Source organism: Gymnogyps californianus, chromosome 23, assembly GCF_018139145.2.
Source record: "Gymnogyps californianus isolate 813 chromosome 23, ASM1813914v2, whole genome shotgun sequence".
NCBI lineage: Eukaryota > Metazoa > Chordata > Aves > Accipitriformes > Cathartidae > Gymnogyps > Gymnogyps californianus.
This window is the reverse complement of record NC_059493.1, coordinates 5,304,185-5,327,251: the sequence shown is the minus strand read 5'-3', so window position 1 is coordinate 5,327,251 and position 23,067 is coordinate 5,304,185. Positions and strand designations below refer to the sequence as shown.

The 23,067-nt window shown below is 39.6% G+C and overlaps 1 protein-coding gene across 5 annotated transcripts in view; it reads right to left on the bottom strand.

Annotated features, from left to right (window-relative positions):
- LRRTM4 (leucine rich repeat transmembrane neuronal 4) overlaps positions 1-23,067 on the bottom strand; it is a 543,042-nt gene that overhangs the window by 226,796 nt on the left and 293,179 nt on the right. For all 5 annotated transcript variants that reach the window (XM_050910344.1, XM_050910345.1, XM_050910348.1 and 2 more), the window contains exon 12: positions 5,835-5,978. The gene's annotated coding sequence lies outside the window, so the exon portion shown is untranslated. The remainder of the gene's footprint in view (positions 1-5,834; positions 5,979-23,067) is intronic.

Here is a 23,067-nt window from a genome sequence, read left to right as displayed (position 1 = left end):
TTCATCCCCTATATCTGCATCCAGACTGCAACATCTCAAAGCTCCTGAATAAAAAACCTGTTTTGTTTGTCCTGTTATGAGAATTCATTGCTATCTATAGATCAGAGATTGATTTCCATAAGAAAAATATCATAATTAATCACTATTTTTATTCTGAATTGGCCAGCAATACACACACCTCCCTCAAACAAGATTCAGAACTTAATTACCATAAATGATGTTGCAAGTACTTTTTTCCATATCTCTATTAACTACATCTGCATTACAGTCAGTATCACTTTAGCTAGCATTCATATTTATTCATGATATAATTTCCTAATAAAGGTAAAAGCTAAAGTGTGCAGTTATTACACCTTGTATTGATAATTCTCCAGGAAGAGTCCATTTGAAACTCTGCCAGATCTGAGAGTGAACTGAGCAGAGTAATGTCTAAAGAAACTGTACCCATTTTCAGGGGATGTCTTTTCCTGGATCCTTTGATCCCATCAGAGCTGAAGCAGCATTGCCATAAGCTGTCCTACTGCCATATACTTATTGAGACTTAAAATCCCCACATTCCTACAAAAAGTTTTAAATAATTTTGTTTTCATAAAAATCCTGTGATACTGGAATGGAAAAGTTCACAAATTCCAAAGCAGAAAACTTTAGTACCTGAGCTAAAACCAAGCGAGCTTTCACTCAACAGCATAAATGCCACCCTCCCCCCCCCTTTTTTTTTACATTTTCTGATAAAATAGAGAACAAAACCATTTGAACATTTGCCAAAGAGGAAGAAATGAGCAAGTTTTAATCAGTCTAAATAAGTGACTCTAAAAGGTAAAAACCTCACAGAAGAAAGGAGGATGAAAACGCCTGTTTGTGGTTTTGTTCCATTTCTTTAGAGTGGCGAGAGGTACAAGATCTCTGCACACAGCTCAGAGAAACCTGAAATGTTCTAAGTGCTCAGTTGATGCTCGTCCAACTGGCAAAGTTTCTTGCCACTTGACCAATAGTTACGTAGATAAATTATCCACACTAATAAGTTTGTGTGTCATGAGATCTATAGTTTCTCTTCCAGGACAATGGATCTGTACATGTCTAAGTTTTTGATCAATACTAACGGTTGTGATTATTTTTTATATATATATGTCAACTATATATATATACACACCCACAGAGTCAAGTATGCTTGGAATTTCAGCCTTGAGCCTTTCAGCCTAGCACTTTGTTTCCATGCACAAATACTTAAAAATTACCAAAAAAAATAACTAATATTTACATGGTACACTGACTTTGCAAAATGTACCAACACCAACAGCCCTCACAACCTGTCTATAAGAAAGAGAAGAACGTATTTATACTTTCCTATAGTACCAGCTGTTCAGTTACTGGAGATTTACAGCCCTGAACAACTCCTAGTAGCATCAGTGGTAGAACTACTGCTGGAAGGAAATGAGCTAATGCTCTTTGCCCAATATCTTATTTTCTGCCTATGGAGACCTCTAAAGTTTGCACTGCTCCTGCACAGTCTATTCAAAATACTCCTTAGTGAGAAACGCATGAGAAAAACAAGCAAACTTAAGAGGTGCTTGGGCCTGTCCAAGGTATTGCCAGATCCACGTTTACAAAGCTCATGACTCAGGCAGCAAATAGCACTTTATATTTCCCCTTGATCTACTCAGCCATTAGGTTGTATTTGAGTTGCATTTTCAAGGCTTTACAAAATCATTTAGATTTTTTGGATAGATTTAGAGGTTTCAGGCACAAAAAGAACTATTAGCGTCATCCAGACAGAATATAAAACAAGAATCCTCCACAAAATATTTCCACAACAGACCCATAATTTCTGTGATGATGTCCATTTCATCAAGATGAGTGGCCTTTATTTGAAATCCACAAAGGACGGAACAGCCACCCATTCCTGCGCAAGTTGCTGCTGTATATAACAATCCACACTACTGAAGAGTTTTAAGAGTCAGAGCTCTTCGGAAGAGTCTGTATTCAGCACGAGCCCTGTATCAGTGTCTTCCCCTGACCAACTTCAATCTTACATCAGTCACCTACAGTCACACACATAAGCCTTTGCTCCCGACATCTCCTTTTTCATCAGGTGCTAATGTAACCTGCGATGCATACGACAGCTCCTCCGATGTGCAACCAAAGACACAACCCCGACACAGCCTCTAACTAAAGAATTTTGCTTTTTACTATAACTATGAAGGTTGATATGACTCAAAGCGTAGAATCAGATCATCTCAGCTGTGGTAATCCCAGCTTCAGTCTCTGATCTCACTCAAGATGGCAGATAACACTCCAGGACAAGATAGACTCTACAGTAGCCCAAATACTGGTTTTAGATGCTCTCCAGCTTTTTTTCAAACCATTATTCTCACAAGCATATCATCTCCATCAAGATGCATTTCCTCTTCATTTAATTAAGGTTTTATTTATTTTTTTCTCAGACATCTAATAACTATTTTTATTTATAAATTTATCTGCTTAGTGACAAGTGTCTAATCTCAGCTCTAATTGCTTTTAAAGCTTCTAACAGCCTTAGCAAACCCAATCTAAAAATAAACAGGCAGCCCAACAATACAGATATTGCATATCCTAAGATTAACTAGAACATAATTCCTCCTCAAATGCAAGCCCTGCTTTTCTATCCAAATGCCAGTTCCTTAGTTTATACCTCTAACAAACAGTTTGCAGGATCATGTATCAGAATTTGTTGGCAGCATGATATAGCCAAAAGATACTTAAGATGTTTAGAGCTGTCAACATTTGGGAGACTGGAATGAAAAGATGGTTGTAACCACAACAGTTCGACCACCCTCCACGTTAGCTAGGTGTGTGGTGCACTGGACAAAGTGGAAAACAAAATGCTGACAATGTTTTTCTGGAGTAGGTAGAAGCTACCTGTAATCCCCAAGTGCTATTGAGGCAGAGAGATACTTAATTAAAATAACAAGAAGTAAGAGACCATTCCAGCTGGACTATTACTCAACACAGGACTGACTACGTACTTCATTAAGAGACTGTTAGAGGTACGAATCATGTCCGTGTTATTGGGAACTGCACCTTTAAGCAAATTTCTTCCCAGCTCCGGGATTCAAGGTGAGGAGATGCCCATTATCAGGCAGGGGCTGTCGCAACTGCCCACTCATTAAAGGGAATCCCGCTCCACACTGAGAGTCCAAGGAGATTGCTGAACAGAGGATCTTATCATAGGTGCATCATTGATTCCAAACATGCAAAGTATTTCAAACACTAACACGTTTATGTTTCCCAGCACTGAGGATGGAGGGAAGATTTTGTTCATGCCCTCAGTATGAACACCATTGCACGCAGCCCGTTTGCGCAAGATCTTGCACAGACATCTGGGATCTTGTTCTTCTCCTGTAACGCCACATGCTTTGCTCTCTTTGGCCTCAGCTACACCGCTCCCCCACCAGTCACTCTTTCCAACTACTCAGCGTTATCGCCAATGGAAGTTATTGAAACCTCCAAATTAGCCTGTTTAGCTTTCAAGTAAAGATCTTCAAGTTGCTGCATTCAAAATGAGCTTGCAAATTCTACAGGCGAAAAATGTGTATAAATTCTCCAAGCTAATCTGGCACATTTTGAATGAAACAGATGTGTCCACATTTGATATGTACTAATAATGTACATACACAGATAAACAGGAGTCTTTACGTATGTAAATGGGCATATTTCATGAACTAGCTTGCACATTAAATTTTGCTTAACATGTACTTTGTACAAGGCTGCTGAGATAAGAAGGACTGCACACATCCGTATAAATTTAATTGGCAAGCCTTTCAAAACATGACTTCCTTCAATGCAATTGACAGGCAAAACAATAATTAGGGGGGCACAGCTCTGTGATTTCTAAGGTGCCTATATTGAGTTTTGAAATGTATCTGCAAATGAGTGCCAGTTAAGTACAAAAGGGAAATCGGACCCTGCCTACCTAAATTGTTTTAGGAGAGTTCCCTGGAAAACAGAGCATTGGGGGTGGGCCCAGCAGCAGGCACAGGAGGACAGGGACAGACAGAGAGGGTGTGTGCATGCATGCATTGCAGTTCTCCAGAGTAATCAACTCTTTCGTACTTGAGTGACAGCATGAGCCAAATCCATCCAAAATCTTCTTCTGCAGTTTCTGACCCACAAAGACTCCTAAACCTTCTGGGTTTTTCTGCTATGAAGGATTGTCACAATCCTGTAAAGATGACACCCAGCCTCTTTGATGACAGAACCACCCTCTGTAAGAGGTGTACTAGCACAGCTAAACTGATTTTAAAAATCATGTCCTTTGCTCAATATTTCCTAACTAGTAAAACTTTTCAAGAATACGCTGGTTAAAGGCACACAAGAAATGACCAAGCTTCTCTGCTTATACAGCAGCTAGCATAACGGCTCAGTATTTCAGCATATCTTTATCTCATTAATACATTTTAACTCATGGTGAGCATTTTTGTGGGGTAACAGTCTTAGTACAGAGATACGTGAACCAGCCAACAATAACAATTCAAATCACAGGAGTAAACACTACGAACTCAGGGTGGGTTTTTTAGGGAAATGAGAACATGTTTCACCATATCATCTTGAACACGATTGCCTTACTTTTGTTAACATTCAGCTCCAGTGGAATGATTTGGTGATAAGGCCTACTTCAAGTCAATTTATCTGGGCTGTATTCACTTGCTGCCTTTTAATCTGGTCTCATTCACCAAGGCTGAAACAGATACACAACTCAAAAATCAAATGCTGCAAATAAAGCTAGCATGCATCTTTGTTTCAAGGGATACTGAACTCAGACCTTAGGTCTTCCTTTCCCCCTCCCTCCCCACTGCTAGCAAACTATGAATAAATTAGCAATTGGAGTGTAATGGTTGGAGCAACTTCATTAATATACTGTCATCCTGTGCAGAGGTACAACTTCTGACATTGAGGCTCCAATGTTCTCTGAATTATTGATGGAAATGTATACATCCAAGTTCTTATCTTCAGCTCTTCATATCCTAAGTGTTTAATTGTCAACAATTCATGACCATTGCCATTTGGCTGGTACATTAAAACCAGCATACAATAAAACCCTTTCTGGATTCCTGAATGAGTTTCTACACTATTAAAGTATTGTTGATTTTAATGCAGCATATACAATCAGCAATACTGTTCCCCTAACTGTATGCATGGCGTTATATATACAGTTAACAGAGAACTTAGCAGCTAAACAAAGATACAGAGGGAACATGACTGTCTCCCCATTTGACAGATGAAGAACTGAACCTTCAAAGGACTAACATGCCCAAAGTCTCACAAAATACCTGTACCAGACTTTGAACTGAACCGGCACCTTTTCAGATTCCATCCATGGCTTACCCATGACTACCCTTCTTGCAGTCCAACCAAGCTCTCAAGTTGCGACCAAACAAAAAACAAACAAACAAAATCCCTGCAGGATATGGTCAAGTTCCCTAATCCTGGACTACATTAAATACTGTAGGTTAAAAGCCATGCTAACTGTAAGCCACAGAAAAAGGAGGTGCACAGCGATAGAACAAGAGGCAATGAATACAAGTCACAGCACAGGAGACGGCAACTAGATGGAAGGAAGGATGTTTTCATCACGGGGTGGTCACATACTAGAATGGGTTGCTCACAGATGTTGTGGAATCTCTACCCTTGGATATACTCAAAATCAGACTGGACATGGGGCTAAGTAACCTGGTCTAGTTGAACTGCTTTGAACCGAAGGGGCTGGACTACAGATGTCCAGAAGTCCCTTCCAGCATCAATTACTCTATAAAAGGCAACTAAGCACCTGGAACTTTTAGGGTGAATTAGATGCATACCTTAGTGCTTTTGTATAATTCTGCCAGGCACCAGTCAGCATGTTCAGCAAGTAAACAACTCTCTAAATCAGGACTGAAGTTCCTCATAGGATGCTCTCACATGAAAGGATAGGTTTTCAAATGCAAAGTACCCACAACTGGAACCTGAAATGGAAAAAGAAAACACTCAGCACTCACTAAGTTTCATTCTTCCAGAACTCTGAATGACCAGATGGGTAAACAAACAACAAATGAACTCTTCAGATACTGGCAACAGTTAATTCTCATTGAAGTGAAAGATTCCAACTGATTTTAATTTGATATTTAACTGGATCTCTATGCAAGTGTATTCAAAACAGGAAGTACCTCGAAAATAGGAATTTTTAAATCAGTGTTTATTCCATCTGACATATACAATCTGGAATACCATAAGCATTAATCCTTGCTATGGTTTTCATTTGTTCGGGAATTCAGAAAGGCTTTCTTAAATTTTTCCTCATCATCCTACTTCTTATGCTCCTCAAACCCTGTTCATAGGAAGCAATCTACTTAGCAGATTCATGACCCAGATGATGAAGAGGATAGACACCTAGTGTAAGGACCTGGGTTAACTATAAACTCCACTGATATTACCACCAGGTTGTTTTCTCACTAAGATGAACAGGAGTAGGAAACTACTGGCCTCTATCTAACTATATACTGAAATTGTATGTAAGCATCAGTATAGTACATTCACACTGTGGGCAGTTTGTGGAACTGTGCTTAAAAGACAAGACAGAAAGGCAGGCTACTAAGGATGATTTGCAAAAGACAGACCTATTCCTACAAGCTTACCCCTGCTCAAGTCCTAGTGTGGGTGCAGGGACCCCAATCATAGAATCACTTAGGTTGGACAAGACCTTTAAGATCATCGAGTCCAACCATAAGCCAATGAAGGCTTCTATTAGCATTCTCCAACAACTGCACTTCCAAGCACCAGCTGTAATATGAAATCTGTTTCTTTTAAGCATTCGGAATCTGTGCAAAGGTAATTTCCTTTTTTATTTCTTGATTTCCGCAGGAAAGACTGAGAATGGCAGCCTGTAGCTGTTCCCATTCTGAAAATATGAAACCATACCAGGCTCCAGAGTACCTTCTCTGTACATTGCTATTTATATAATTGTTATTTAAGTACAATACTATTTATTGTTTGCATTGCAATGGCATTTAGAAGTCACCATCATGGACAAGGGTACCAATTGCTGTGCAGAGAGACTGAAAGACAGCATTGTTTGAGGAGCTAATAATATAAATGAAATTAAAAAAGCAAGAGGTGGATATAAACAGAGAAACTTGTTCCTACCACAGAAAAGTAGGAAACAGAACCAATCAGTGCAATACACAGTAGCATCAAGCAGAGTTAAAATAATTAACTATTTATACATTTTTCAGGACGAGAAAAAAGAAAGAAAACAGTTTCAGGGGGGGAAAAGTGATCATTCTTACAACAAATAACCCACAAAATCTTGTCTCAACTCAGGGATTCACCTGGGAAAATACCATTCAGCAGGTTTTGGAAACGTATCTTTCATAGTGTGGCCAGCAGGACTAGGGCAGTGATCGTCCCCCTGTACTCAGCACTGGTGAGGCCGCACCTCAAATACTGTGTTCAGTTTTGGGCCCGTCACTACAAGAAAGACATTGAGGTGCTGGAGCGCGTCCAAAGAAGAGCAACGAAGCTGGTGAAGGGTCTAGAGAACAAGTCTTAGGAGGAGCAGCTGAGGGAACTGGGGTTGTTTAGCCTGGAGAAAAGGAGGCTCAGGGGAGACCTTATCGCTCGCTACAAGAGGTTGTAGCAAGGTGGGGGTCAGTCTCTTCTCCCAAGTAACAAGCAATAGGACAAGAGGAAATGGCCTCAAGTTGTGCCAGGGGAGGTTTAGACTGGATATTAGGAAAAATCTCTTCACCGAAAGGGCTGTCAAACATTGGAACAGGCTGCCCAGGGAAGTGGTTAAGCACCATCCCTGGAGGTATTTAAAAGACACGTAGACGTGGCACTTAGGGACATGGTGTAGCGGTGGACTTGGCAGTGCTAGGTTAATGGTTGGACCTGATCGTCTTAAAGGTCTTTTCCAACCTAAACGATTCCATGATTCTATGTTCTTCCTTATTTCACACTACTAACTAGGGAAATTTATGGCCACAGGATCTCATTAATCTGCGAATTGAGTTCGGTTTTTTTGTTTGCGGTTTTTTGTTTTGTTTTTTTAAAAGGTATGGAACTTTATAGTGATTACCAATGCCTTCAAATTAATAAGGAGCAAAACAATATCCAAGTGTTTTGAAAGGGGGCTAAATCTTCTTATGTACATCAACCTCTTATTAATGGGTGCTAGAAGGAATATTTCCTAGTGGAGAGAATTATCCTTTATCTATTACTTCGTGTCCTAAAGGAGTTACTATTACCGGCTGCTGAAAAAGAGGATACAGAAACAATTGGACCATTTGTGTTAGTCATTGGGAAAATACTATTTGGAACCCTTCTGGAGCATTAGGTTACAGAGGTTGTAATTTCTAGCTTCAGTATTCTTCCACTAAGACTGCCCTACCCTAACGTAGTTAAATATAAACAAGCTTAACCTAAGGACCTTACACAACAAGCGAGTCTAAAAGACAAAGCTTCTCTCAAATTTCCTTATGAAAAACTTACTTTGGTTGAACACTTAAGTCATTATGAACAGGGACATGAAAAAAACCTGAGAAAGTTCCCACAGGAGGCATGAAATGTGAAAGAAATACCAAGTGCACCAACAGGAAAATTTTGCCTTGCCACTTCTCATTATTACAGCTATTATCAGCGTGGTTAAAGCCTTGTCCAGAGCACCCTTTCCAGAGGCTGAGCGTCCTTAAAACCGACTGACATCAAGGGCACTCAGCACCTCACCAAATCAAGCCTTACTTCCTCAGAAGTAGTTACCAAAGAAGCCTCTTGTACAAGCATGGATTACACTTGAAATAAACAACTGAACACACTGTATAGGAGAGATACTTAATGTAGCTTTTTTCCAACATAATTTACAATGCTACAGTAATACATGGGGCCTTACTGCAAGTCCCCTGAATGTCTGCAGAACAAAAATGAAAATAAAACCTAAGGCTGATTTACAGAACCACTAATCTGCATTTCTGAATGCTGCTATCACATATGAAATGCACTTGAAGACAACTCAGGCCAAATTCTGACTTGAGTTATCTAGGAGTAATTCCAGAGCGGCTCATGACAAACCCTGTCCCCCCCATGTCTTCAAAAAAGCAGTGGAAAAACTCACTGTTTAGAAATAACTCTACCCATGCCAGCACAGGCTTTCCAGCATTTCTCACTCTCATCGCTAAGGGCATTGGCATGAAGAAGCTCATCTACTCCTGCTGCTTATTCCCCACCCAGGGTTACAATTCTGTGGGTGTGCCATCATAACCATTGCCCCCACAGCAGCAAGTGCTTTCTGGTAAAGCCTTCTTAGAGATCTGTAACTGCACAAAACAAATAATAGGGTATGTGCTGCAAGCATTTATCTGGAACTCAGAGGAAGACTGCCTACTGATTTGACCCTACCAATTTTTCCTATGTTAGGCAAGTTTGGGTTGGGACAGCTGCCTGCACACAGGACCCGTTTAAAACATCAACGGCTGCTGGCAGGCTTTCGCTAGGTGTTAGATTTTTACTACACATGCTATTCCGTTAGAAGGCCCACACACAACAAACTCTACATCAAAATCCTCTGGGACAGAATGCTGAAGCACTCTTCCTGGAGGGCAGAGCCTGCCTCCCTCTCCTGTTCACTTACTGTGGGCTTTATCGTTACCCATGATAAGATACCAGGGGTTCATCCCCCTTCAAGAATAAGCCCTGTATTTCCTGCAAGATAACTAGCTACAGATCAGACAATTTGATTTCAGGCTAACATATTTCATATGACCCCTTCAAGAAATTTATACAAAATGGGCATGCATAGATATACATTGTAGGACAGAAGAGTAAAGAAGTGCAAATTATCAAAAGTAACTGTTTAATCACTAAATAGTAGAAATCCAAACCACATAAAAATCTAAAGATTACAGAAAAATAGGGATAACTCCATTTGAAAAATAAAATGTACTAGCCAGAAAAGGGAGTCAAAGTACCAGCAATGCTCGCCCCTGTTGTCTACGCGGTTGTCAGAGGAAATGCTTTGTTATTCAAAAATGGTGGGTAATTGTCTGTACAGTTTCATCCTCCAGGACTTAGACTGCACTAAGCCACAAAGCCTTGCTTGTAAAGAAATGTACTGTAGTTGAAAAATACTGTCTCCTTTAGTATTCTGCTGCATATACTTGTTTTGAGTAAAAGCAAGCAATCACACAGTCTAAGAGACTGCCACTGATGAACCCTGAAATAGCCACTTAGCAGAAACCACAAGCAAAAGCAAAAATAAAGGTCATTTATTTAATTTTGAAATTTACCTCACTCCTTGCAGTGTACTAAATAAGCTATAAGGGTGACAATTAATTGAAGTGGATGCACATCCTGCCAACCAGGAAAACCCCCCCACCTTTTATTTGCCTCTAACCTTTCGTATTTTCATGACAATGTCTGCATTTTCTCACTTTAAAACACAAACAAGTCAATGTAAGCATGGCTGGAAGGCTAAGATGATTACGGGATAATTCGTGTTTGCAAGAGCAAACAAAATCAATTGCAATTGTTTAGGAACCAAGCACATTAAATGGTGGTGAAAAGATATTTGCTGGACTTCTACAACATGGCTTTTTTTAATCCCAACAATGATAAGGGATAGACTGACAAAAACCCTTAGGAACTGTTTTAGAAATGTATACACTATCCTATCCACAGTGGTAATGGAGAGAGTTGTCTGTATCTGCTGCAGATGAAACACAAGCAGATTTGGACAATACGTAAAAACAGACAACAAAGACTCAATTCTCTCCTGAAAACAATATCAGAGAGAGAGAAAAATTGATTGGTTCAGGAAGTCAATTGAATTCTCTGTTATAACAGATTAAATACAGAATTACTCAATTAACTTCAGATTAATTAGGCCTTTCAGGTAAACATGATGACTGTCATCTTGGCTAACAAAGGCACTAAATCATGAGGTATCGAATCAACTGCTTCTCACCCTGACAACACAAGACCTCGTTAACGATCTAAAAAGCCCAAATCATTCCTCTTTCCATATATACCAAACATCTTCCACTGACTGGATACACACGATTCACAATTCCTCTTCTGTCCTGTAGATTTCACTGATTTTTTTCTAAAAGCTGTTCATTCTTAGTGAGGGGTGGGGGGGTAAATCAAGTACACCGTTGTTCACGTTTTAGTTACGTACTATGTCAATATTAATTTTTGGTCTCTGCTTGAAAACAGAAATGTGAAAAGAAAACCAGATCAAATCAGAAGCATGTCAGCCAAGGAGAGGCGGAGAGCCAGGACTATTTAGCCTCAGGAAGAGAATCCTCAGGAGAATCTTATCTATGTGTCTAAGTACCTGAGGGGAAAGAGCAAAGATGACTGAGCCAGACCCTTGCGCTGCCCAGAGACAGGATAGGAGGCAACGGGCACAAACTGAAACATGGGAAATTGCATTTAAACGTAAGAAAGAGTTTTTTACTGTGAGGGTGCTCAAACACTGGAAGAGGTTACCCAAAGAGGTGGTGGAGACTCCATTTTTGGAAATACTCCGAACTCAAGAGGATACAGTCCTGGGCAACCTGCTCTATAGCTGACCCTGCTTTGAGCAGGGCACTTGGACTGGTCAATCTCTAGAGACCCCTTCCAGTCACAACTATTCTGTGATGCTCTGAGAAGGATTAAAATTGCAGCTCTGTATGTTGGTAATCCACGCATAATACAAATCATATAGATAATGAAGGAACTTCAAGGTGCCTGAGGAAGGGGAAAAGAAAAAAGTTCTCAAGTAATGTGTCTTGGTTTAATTATTTATGGTGATGCTTGATGGTCTCATTACCGGGTCATACATGACCTCTGGGTAGTGTCTTCATCCTTCCAGATTAATAAGTTATTGTGACACAAATAACTTTGGCAATTACTTCTTCTTTAGTGCCACAGAAATGTGTATTTTTTGCTGAGGAAAAAGGTTGATTTTAACACAAGCAAATGTCCTTTAGAAACAGACAGTATCATTATACTCAAGAGGCCAATTATTCATTCTTCATTCATTTTTTTATCCTAGTTTCTGCTTTATAAGACTAGGGCAAATTGTGAGGGGTTATCTTTACTGAGGTCCTTTAGATAGTCTGCACAAAATGCCTAAGAGTATTTTAACATGTAAAAAATTTGTCAGACTGTTGTAAAATATGTGCATTGTCAGGAAGCACCCATTTTTAGGGCACTGATTCTTATTCTAACTTAATAAATTAATATCTTTTCTTACTTATCTTCAGAACTCCTCCATAATATAGAAGTACTTGCTCTTTAAGGACAGCTAGATTATAGAACATCAATTACCCTGGAAATTACAATCTTCTGGGGGAAACGAAAAAAACCAACCCAAAACTCAAATTAAGAAAAGTCAAAGTGTGTCATACAGATCAAACTTGCATTATTTCAGTACAGAAACACTAAACTATATTACATAGCTAGGTAAATATCATTGGAACTAAATACTTATCTAAATAATGCAATGTGGGTTTGTACTTGAACCTGAAAGGAGAAAGTGGAGTGGAGGATTCTAAAATCATCTCCTGAAATGAACAAAAAGAGTCTATTTTTTTCCTGACAAGAAGACTGTATTTTTCAACCGAAAATTTTTCCCACAACAATTTTCAGCTAACACAACTGCTGCCCCTATCTCCCAAATCAGCAAAGGAAATTATATTCTTGGCTACACCCTCCAAATAGCAGACATGCCTCCCTGGGGTGCCACATTATTTAAGCACTGGACATATTCATCAGAGGGCTGACAAAGAGGGACACTCTATGAATTATTTTCACAGATTACTTTCAGCATCTGATCATCCCATTTTGCATCTTTGATTTTCAGTCTCACAAGCAAACCGCAGTTGGCAGGTTTCACGTTCAACGGTGATGAGTTCTTTCATCCTTTGAACGTGACGCTGCAGGGCTGTCTCACCTGTTCCCTGCAGCGCTGAATTTCTTGGTGATCTTCGTCAGGCAGGGCAAACACCTGATGCGTGAAGCAACAACGCTCAAGATCATTCCAAGAAAGCCATTCAGCGAAGGGGGGCCAGCTGCACGCTCTGGCAGCTGGCAAAACTCCTTCTGATATACAGACAAAGGACACAGCTAAGGGTGGGGGTTCTCTTTGTAGCTGGCTTCTTCCCATCTCTGTCCAAGGAGGTACATTTATTTAGTTGGAATGCTTGCATCTTCAGCTACCACAGACGCCTCTGAAAATCTCACTCATCACTTTTAATGCTAGTTCCCATCCTTGCAGCTGTTTGTCAAGCTCTAGAAGCCCATCATTTGGGGTTAAATTCTCCCATAACATGAGACTGATTCAAGATTATGCTCAGCAACAAATGCCTTAAGGGAAAAAAAAAAAAAGCAAGAATCCACTATAGGAAATCATGTGATCCATAATTACTTGAGTCAACATTCAATTGTGATTATGAATGCCCTAAAAATGCTGACCTACACTAATCTGAAGAAAAAAAATAAATCAGGAAATAAAGTATGGGAAAACACACAGCAAAAAACATCATTCAGCAGACAGTGTGGGATGAATCTGGAAATTTGATTTCTATTTCTGGCTACAGCTTGACAAGTTACCTCCCCTGTCTGTTCTCACCTTTCCTCCCACTGGGACAAGGTTTTTCTCTTGCACCTAGTTAGGTATGATTTATGCTGTGCTGGCATCTAAGAGTGCAAATCACGGACTGCGTACAGAGAACCTCAAGAGACGTTCCCTACTCAAAAGGAAGTGGCACAAGACACCTATGATCTTGGCTGGCCTCTGTCAATGATGGCTTACCAATAAAGTCCTTGAATTCAAGCAAAGCAAACACAGTATCATGCCAAGAAATGTTTAACACAACTCTTCTCAACAGCACTTGCTCAGTAAGTGTATGTGCATCAGGGAGCTAAATACAGAATCACACAAGAATCTAGGAAAGCTCTTCCACAGCGAACAAAATCTAATAAATAAATAATGTTTTCTCACACTTACAAAATTTCTGTTTAGCAACAGTGAAATACTTCTGAAAAGGCTGCTTTAGACTATTATTTAAATGTAGATTACAGATGCCCAAAAACATGCAATGCATAAGGAAATATCTTCTGATAACACGTTTGTCTACCTGAGAGTTTGGAAGTGCCCCTCACAACTGTGTTGGGTTTTACAGGTTTTTAATAAAAATAAAATATAGAAGAACCTTGTCTTTATACTCATCATCTAGGCAACACACTTAAATAGCTCCTCAGGAGCTGCTTTGGTCTGTTCTATACCTAGTGCTACACATTCAGCAGAAATTGTTCTAGGGACTCACTTTTTTTTCCCCTTGAGGGGTGGGAGGGTGAGCATTGCACTGTTTACACAGCAGGCCAAAACACAGTAACTAAAATAAACCAGTTGTCAAAACTAGCTGTTGTCTTGAAAAAGACTAAAATGGGAAGCAAAATTTTAAAAGAAAAAAGAAAAAGACCAAGAAACAGCAAAGCTCGCTCCCTTCCAGTTAAAAAAACTAATCCCAAAAACAAAACGCCAGTGTTCGGGTCCCTCCTCTGCCACTTTCACAAGGCAAATGTGATGATAAGGCTGGGCTTCAAAGCACTAGTCATTTCCAGGGTTTCTTGGCTCCAAGCATCCCACTGAACACATAAAATGACAGTATACATCTTGGATTACCTAGGATTCAGGAAGAAAGGAAAGTTCAACTGAGGAATAACTGGTTGGATGAGACAGGAAATCTCCCCAGCTTGGAGCTCGGGAGAATTGGAACATCCTCCATGACGTGCTCCATATTATCTCCAAATTGTACCACAACTGTTTTGGCAAAATTTGCTTCAAGCTCTTATTTTCTAACAGTAATGATGCAGAATCTCTTTCGAACTTTCAAATTCAGGCTCAGATCAATCCCCCAAAACTCCAAGGCTATGCCTTGCATCCCTTCACATAACTATTCCATTAAAATGCGCTGTTTTCTAGATTAATAACAAGTAGTGCTCATCAAACAGCTATATCATCCTAACAGCTACAAGAGAGAAATCTGAAGAAAATGGCTATCTGGATTCCAGCTTCATCAAAGATGAGGAGTACTTGCCAAATTGAGTCCTTGCTTATTTCTGGCTTAACTATATTAAACAGGGATATACGCATTCCGAATGCGCTTTTTATTTGAAAAGATACTGATAAAAACAGACCTAAGTTCATCTCCTTGTTGCCGCCACTAGTACAAAACTTAGTCGAAAAGTGACATCCTGCATAGGCACCTTTAAGCCATCTCCCAGTGAAGTGAATACGTTACAATAATCAGATCCCGCTGTAATTTACTCTACACACATCATCTGCCTCCCTGTAGATTTCAAACCTGTAATAATGGACCACTTGAGCTCAGAGAAATCAGATGTTTGTCAAAAGGTTCTGCATATTGCTTTCATTTAGGCCTCAATTCAGCAAAGCGTTTATAACATGCTTACCTTTAACATATGGTTAAACCTCATTGAAGCCATTCATACACGCTTAAGTGCTGTACTGAAGAGGACTGGAAGTGAGCATGTTTGAAAAGTAGAAATACTAGGTATGTATTGAATGGGTCTAGCTTTCTACAACAATGCAGAGTTATTCAGTCTCCTGTTACTATAACCACAGACAATTCCTTATTGCACTATTACACAGAGGAAATCTGATTTAAAAAAAAAAAAAAAGATTTACTTTCTAGAGCTCTGGGAAGCCTCTGTTTGTTAGCAAAATATAAATACATTACAAGAGACAATACACAGCCAAGGGTCAACATTTTCCTCCCATCCTATGCAACTGCCACTGTGTAAGTTTTCTTGGGCATGGCTGACCCATGCACAAAAAAACCAGAGCAGAGACACTCAAGCCACATCAGCCACAAACTAATTCCTGCCAGAACTCAAAGCAACAGAGTCATGTCAGCACAACACTGTGTCTAGATTAATTAGCTTTGCTGAGAGGCAGAGCTAATTAGCCCATGCACTGCCCTACTACCACTATACTGCTTTTAGACAAATCAGCCTGCTCTAACCTGCTATACACAATGTGGACACAACCTAGAAGACATGGCCCCCAGCAGAGACTGAAGCTAAGATGTTAAGAAAATTGTATGAGGGGGTTCATGTACTTTTTAGTGCTAACAGGACAATGATTGCTACATCCCAATCAGTAGGGCCAAACATGAAAAAATGTCCTTGCAATAATTAATGCAGTGGATAACAACAGCATTGATTTGAGTGGGAAATATTAATTCAGGATGTTGAATTTCAGCCATTTTTAGCATACCCTCTTCTCTCACCCTCACCTCTGCCATCTCCCTGACTGTTCATGCTGCTTAGCCCGGGTGTTTTTTGCAAGTCTCAGAGCTGCTTTGCTGGACAGATGAAAGGTTCATTTACATGCCTGTAGCAGCTGTAGTGGAATTAATATTGGTCTCATTATCTTAGCTTAGGATGTACAAGCCACTGGTTTTGCAATGCATACTGATGCAATAAAGACAGGGGAAGAAGGAAAAGAAAGCTGGCTATTTTCATTATGAATGATATGGCAAAGAGTTGAGGAAATCCTAGAAAGGAGAGAGTTAATCTGGCGTAATACCCTGAAAGCTAATAGCACCTAATGCAATTTATTAAAAGAAATCTGTTGAAGTACGCAGTCTATGCCACAGTAGTTTTAATTAAAAGGTGGAAGAAAAGTGAAATCATTTATCCAAATCACCCTTCTTAAAGTTAGGGCCCAGTTTTGAAATATCCATTTCCATACATCTACAGTATGGGCATTACCAACTCCAAGATTTAAAAATTCAAGAGACTATTAAAAAAAAGATTTATCGGTTGCCGCTGTTTAATGAGCCGGCAGGATTCATTTAGGTCAGCTTTTTCAAACTTTCATCCTACAATTACACAGAAAAAAAATCCCTGTCTTGGGGCAGGTGCATGTTAATATACACCAAGTAGTCTGGTCATTCAGAAAACTACTATCATGGAACTTCTCCACAACATCAGAAATTGTCAGCACTGAACTACCAAAGGAGAGGGAAGGGAATGGGAGGTTTAAGTGGACTTCAGTAGTAAGACCGTGATGTTGTACTCCTTCACAAATCATCTACTGGTATTGCATGCAGGAACGTAGCCTCAAACACGGGCTCCTACAATCAGAGGTAAAGTAATACTTCTGTTTCATTGGTGTCTATGCTTTATGCAGAGGGGCACCTCAAGAAAAACACCTCAAAGCGAGACACTGCTAACTTCTAATTAATCTAGACTTTCCCCAATTCACTAATTACGATGCTACCTTTTGAGATCATCTGGCATAAAAATACAAGGCCTGATTCACAGCCTATTCAAGTCACTCAGTCTCCTCATTGATTTCAATGGATCTAGACCAATCCCATCAGTATGCTGTGAAACATCTAACAAAATAGGATTTAAAGCTGACTACACAATGAAGAAATGTACCAATTGTTTAATGATTGATGAGGGAGATGTCAGATGAATTATTTGCCAAACGATACTAGTCCATCTGTTACAAAATTTTGTATGTAACGACAGAAAGAAATTAATTATATCTAGTTCATATATAGCAACATTCTAAATTGTGAATCTCAGCTCTTTTCATAAACAAGTCCAGCATCATTATCTCCATTATCCAAGTACAAAAACTGAAGCATTAGTGGAAGGGTAGTCACAAGCCCTAACTCTAGAGACATAACATGCCTAAATTAGGAAGCAAGTCTAACATAGCACAGTCAGTGAAAGGAATGATGGGCTACTCCAGAAGCAATTCAAAATTCACTCCTTTCACAGAGGCTGTGAATTACAGAGAAAGCTTCCTATCTCCGGTTGAGGGTGCCTGAAATTAACTGGTGCGAGTGCCCCCCGCCCCCCCAAATTACTTTCTCAAGTCATCTAGCAGGATGCTGGTAGAACCAGCAAAATTCAGGTCTGTTGAGTCCCAGACCTCAGTCCCTCCACAGAGCCGAACGGCACATTTGCCAGATGCTGATTTTTCATGCAACTTCAGTTGCCTCAATTCCAAATTCCACTGGTGTGTTAGATCAAAGTGTGTTTGAATTTAATACCATTCAGATGTCAGTAATATTGGAACTGCATCACTTATTACTTTTTTCCCTCAATATACTTTTCACCTCTAAGTTAACTGTTTGTTCCCTCTCTAATCTGCTTTTAAAGAATAAAAAGCACACATCTTTTCCACTACATTCTCACACCACTTTCTCCAAAAGTTTGACTCATCGTACGTATCTTCCAATCTCTTAATCTATTTGGACTTCTCAAAGGGAGAAAATTACTTCCAATGAAGCAATGCGGTCCTCAAGACACTAAATTTCACAAGATTTAGAATGACACATCCCTCCCAATGAAACTCAGTATCTGTAAGACTGTTCTAACATTAAGAAAAAAAAAAATTAAAAAAATCTTGCAACAGGAGGAGCATCACTGCGTCACAGTGTTTAAACGTACAGTCCATAGTGCAACGTACTGAAAGTAACCGAAAGGCACCAGAAGGCAAAATATAAACACCTAACCTTCTTTTTAGTCTGGGAAAGACAATTTTATCCTGAGCAACATTCTGCCCTGATTTGCTCTTGACTTCAGTTAAAACAACATTTTACCTCAGACATTTCATATAGGCAGAGATCACATCATCTCTGTGCAACACTAGGGTTTAGAGATCTTTAGATTCAGGGGGGGTTTCTCCAGTCTGTCTCCAGCCAGATATTCTCTGTTGTATTTCATAGCCATCCACATTTCTATACAAACAAAAAATCCAAAGCAGTAACTTGGCCTATTATAACCTAACTACACTTGCTCCTCATTTTTAATTCATCTTTCTACTTTGGTTCCAGAAGACAATCCTTCTTCACAGCCAATGAAAATTTCACGAGATGTAGAAAGAAGATTGAAAGCAACCCAGTAAAGAATGATCAGGCAAAACCAGGATTTAGTCTAGGATTGAGTATGTCACTGGGTAGGTCTACTTCTGTTAAGTCAGGGAAGTATAAATTACTCTAAAGAAAAGATTTCGGATGGCAGATTTTCAGCTTGTGGGAGAAGGTTAGGGCAGCTTAAGTTCCCTTTGTAGGGGAAACCTTGCTGACAGGAATTGCCAAGGTGGATGCACTGAAAGACAACCAATCAACCTGATCATCTCTCTTACAATGCTGCTATCACCTCTTTTGTGGATATTCTCTGAGGCTTCTAGCAAAGAAGTGTGCCAGATATTCAACTGTGTCTGTGTCAGAGTGAAGACAGATTCCTAACAGGGTTAAGTAGACTGAAGACCTGGTTTCTGTGAAGTACCAGTTCTCTGTGAACGAATCCTAAATTACGCATATAGGGAAAGACTTCAAAGGACAAGCAAGAGGTCATAACATCAAGTAAATCCAAATGAATTTAGGACAGTATTTCTGTACCAGAACGCAGCTTCCATCGCAGTCTGTAACATACACGTTGTTCCACAGCAAAGCCCGTGTCTGTGTGCTGAGTTTCTGTTAGTGGTCAGCAGATCCAACAGTGCACTTAATACACTGCTTAGCTGCAAGCAAGCTGGATTCTCTAAGTCTGCTCATATGCTTAATGCTAAGAATGCTTTGGGTTTTGATTAAGTCCATCCCAAGCATCTTTTCAAAAAATGACGCAACTAATGAACATTAAAAATTATAATATTGTTTCCAATTATACAGGTATGGCCAGAAGGCTCTGAGTTTATTCTAACAATTATTATCAGAAGAAATAAATCCCATACGTTGAAGATGAACTGATTTCAGAAAAATGGTGATTCAAGAATTTACAGATTTGATCAAATGGCATGAAGGAGACTGAAAAGATTCCTACTGATGTTGCTTGCCATTGGATTAAACCACGAGCAAAGAGGAACTCTTAACTACTCAAACTAAATATTAGAGGTCCTCGAGTTTCTTCTGCTGATAATAATGCAGTCCCTCATCTGTCAGCATATCTTTATAATGCACACATGCAAATACTAATGTATTATCAGTGCTGCTAAAAGGGGAAAACCACACCCATTAAGACCGAGGACATGTCAGTAAATGTCTGTAGGCACCATCTGCCACCGAGCTCTTTTCATAAATCCATCTGCTGTTAATTTTTTTTTTCCCCAGACCTGTCTGGCCAAGTCAGATACACTGAGAATCCAAAGGCTGAAAAGGTCAAGTGAGAGCATTTGCTCTCTTTTGGTAAGGTATTCTCTCTTTCGGAAAGCAAAGATCACCAGTTTTAAAAAAATCTGGATCAAATGTGGAAGCAGCATGGGTCAGACAAGCTGCATAAAATGATAAAATATTTCTGTGCCCTTCATACACAGCTGAAATTAAGAATCTGTAGTGAGTTGGAACATACTGCCAGCGTTGTTGCACTGGGAAGGGTTTGGTTTGTCTGTTGTTTCTTCTCTTGAGCAGAGAAAATGATGGGGAAAGACATCAGGTAAAGAGAGGAAGAGCAGCAAGGAAGGGGGTGAGGGAGGAAAAAAAAAAATATACACGCTGTCTGGTCCTGAAATATTGAATCTGAGAGATGTAGCATCACTGACAAAATACTGCTTTTGTCAACTTAGTTCACATCATCTGAGGAACTCATGTAGCAACGCCAACGGAAAAGTTTTGTTGGCATATGTTGTAGTTCTACAGGGAGAATCTGCCAACACAGTTTTGCAGAAATAATTATAAAAGCAAAGATGTGTCTTTGCTCCCCTTCCGCTCCTGAATCTGAGAGCTCACTTATATTATCCCTACTCCTTTCTCTATTACCTCCAAACACAATCTTGGAACAAGGAAAGAGAACCATGACAAATTAAAGGAAGTTTAGTGTTCTCATCTGATTACTGGCTGCAAATTGGATTTAGCAACAATGCCCAGGAATTACATAGCAATAAAATAATCTCAAGCACCTCCCAATCTCTAGTAATATTTCAGCATCATTATAGCCATTTACAGATGAGTAACCTGAAGCACAAGGAAATCAGGTTCCTTTCCAACACACTTGTCCACACAGTGAGGCAGTGGCATACAGAAGAACAGTACCCTCATTTCAGAATGACACCCAATGCATAATTAATAACGTTCCCTGTTATTGCTTGCTTCCCACCCTGCCAAGTCTATTTAAATAGATTCAAGACAGAGACTGAAGAGAGGAATGGCAGCTGTGAAATGCTCCTGCATCAGTTAGCAAGGTGGGACATACCCTCTTGATTAAAAAGTCTGCTCACTTCAAGCCATCAGCAACTTCTGCAACCCAGCATCCACTACACCTGCCTCCTTCAAACCAGGCCAGTAGTAGCCATGTTGGAGTGATACTGCAGCATCCCACGAAGGCAGTAAGAACAGAGTCCCCGCTGGACAGCACCTACTTACAGTGTTCAGGCTTCAGTGTCATAGCAAAGAATCCCCCAGGAAGTGCGTGAGTTCTTCGTTGTTTGTTTGAATCAGGCAGCTATGACGTACTTCAGCAAAACTAACTGTGGAAGTTGGTTGTTTGCACAGAGGGTTCTAAAAACCTAGGTTACATATGAAAGGATAATTCCAAATTAAGGTAACATGGCCTGATTTTAATTATGTGATTAAATAAGTCACAAACAACAACTTATATTTTGAAATAAATTCTGGCACTACATTTAACAATGTATAGTCCTCAAAACCTAACAAGATATGACGACTCCTACTTTTTTATATAGTTTTTTTTCAGAAATCATACAAATTTATGTATCAGTACAGTGACTTTCAGCAGTTGCAAGCTTTGGATGTGGTGCTAAGTGTAAGAGTAGAGAAGTGGTGTGCTGCATGTAAACCCTGTTCAATTTTCATAGTAGGGCATATAGAACAGACTAGTATAGCTCTTCTGTTTATGAACTAATCCCGTTGCTGGTGATAGCATTAGCATCTAGAACAGATGCAGAGTAATTCATGGTGCATTTCTTCCAGATACAAAACTAGGCAGAACAGTTATTCTAACAGTAACAGAAAAGGTAAATTAATGCCTGTAGTTATCTCAAGCACAATGAAAACATGCAACCTTCCAGTGTGCATTCTAGTCTTAGTACATTTATAGGAGACAGAATGCTAGCCTGGGGACAAAGTGGATGCAGTCCATTGTCACACTACAGTGGCAGAAGCAGAAGACTAAAGTGTTCCATAAGAAATGCTTCTTTTTTAAAAAAGAAAGTACTTTGTGAAGGTATTTTTGGACTGTCATGCTGGAGATAATAATACCTTTGCTAGTGACTATCTTCAGGCTGCTTAAAAAACACCACGTCTTGAAATGACATTTCCATTAAAGTATATATAACTATAATACCTATGTCACTCTTGGTTGCAGTCTGCTCTCTGAAATTCTCCTGTCCTGTTCTATGAGAAATTGTTGACCAGTAGACTTGACTAATGTATTTCCAAGAAACTAAAATCACAAAGGACAGAAATCACAATTTTCAAAGATTTCAATTTTTGCGTAATGTACAGTCACACAAATCAAGAGAACTGCTCAGATTTCACCATACAAAAACTAAATTTCTCATGTAAGCATGCTATTGATTTAATCGTCATTCAATTATTTTCACATGGGAAACATGACTGTGCTGTTTGACTGCAGAAAACTGACACCAGGGTTTAATTATGAAATATAGCAGGACCAAAGCATGAACTGATTTCAGACTGATTGCAAAGGCACAGAGAGCCTTTCCTTAGCTTTACAGCTCATAGGTACTCAGCAATCTTGACGCTACTTTCATGGTACGTAGCCAATAGCAGCAATAGCAAGATGTTCTTGAGCCCAGATATACGGCACCACAAAGCTGTACGGGTGTTTTACCAGAAAGGTCAGACTCCAGTTTTCCTCTTCTACATCATAACAAGAATCCATGGGCCCAATTCCCTATTCAACGAGTTTGGAATGGCTTCACTTAGTAAACCAGATTTACAGACTTCCACTAGCAAAGAAAATCTACCTTTCAAATATATTCTTAAGTATAGAGGTGATGCTATAATTACCTTTACGTGTAGTAATTAAGGAAGTAAAGCCCAGCAG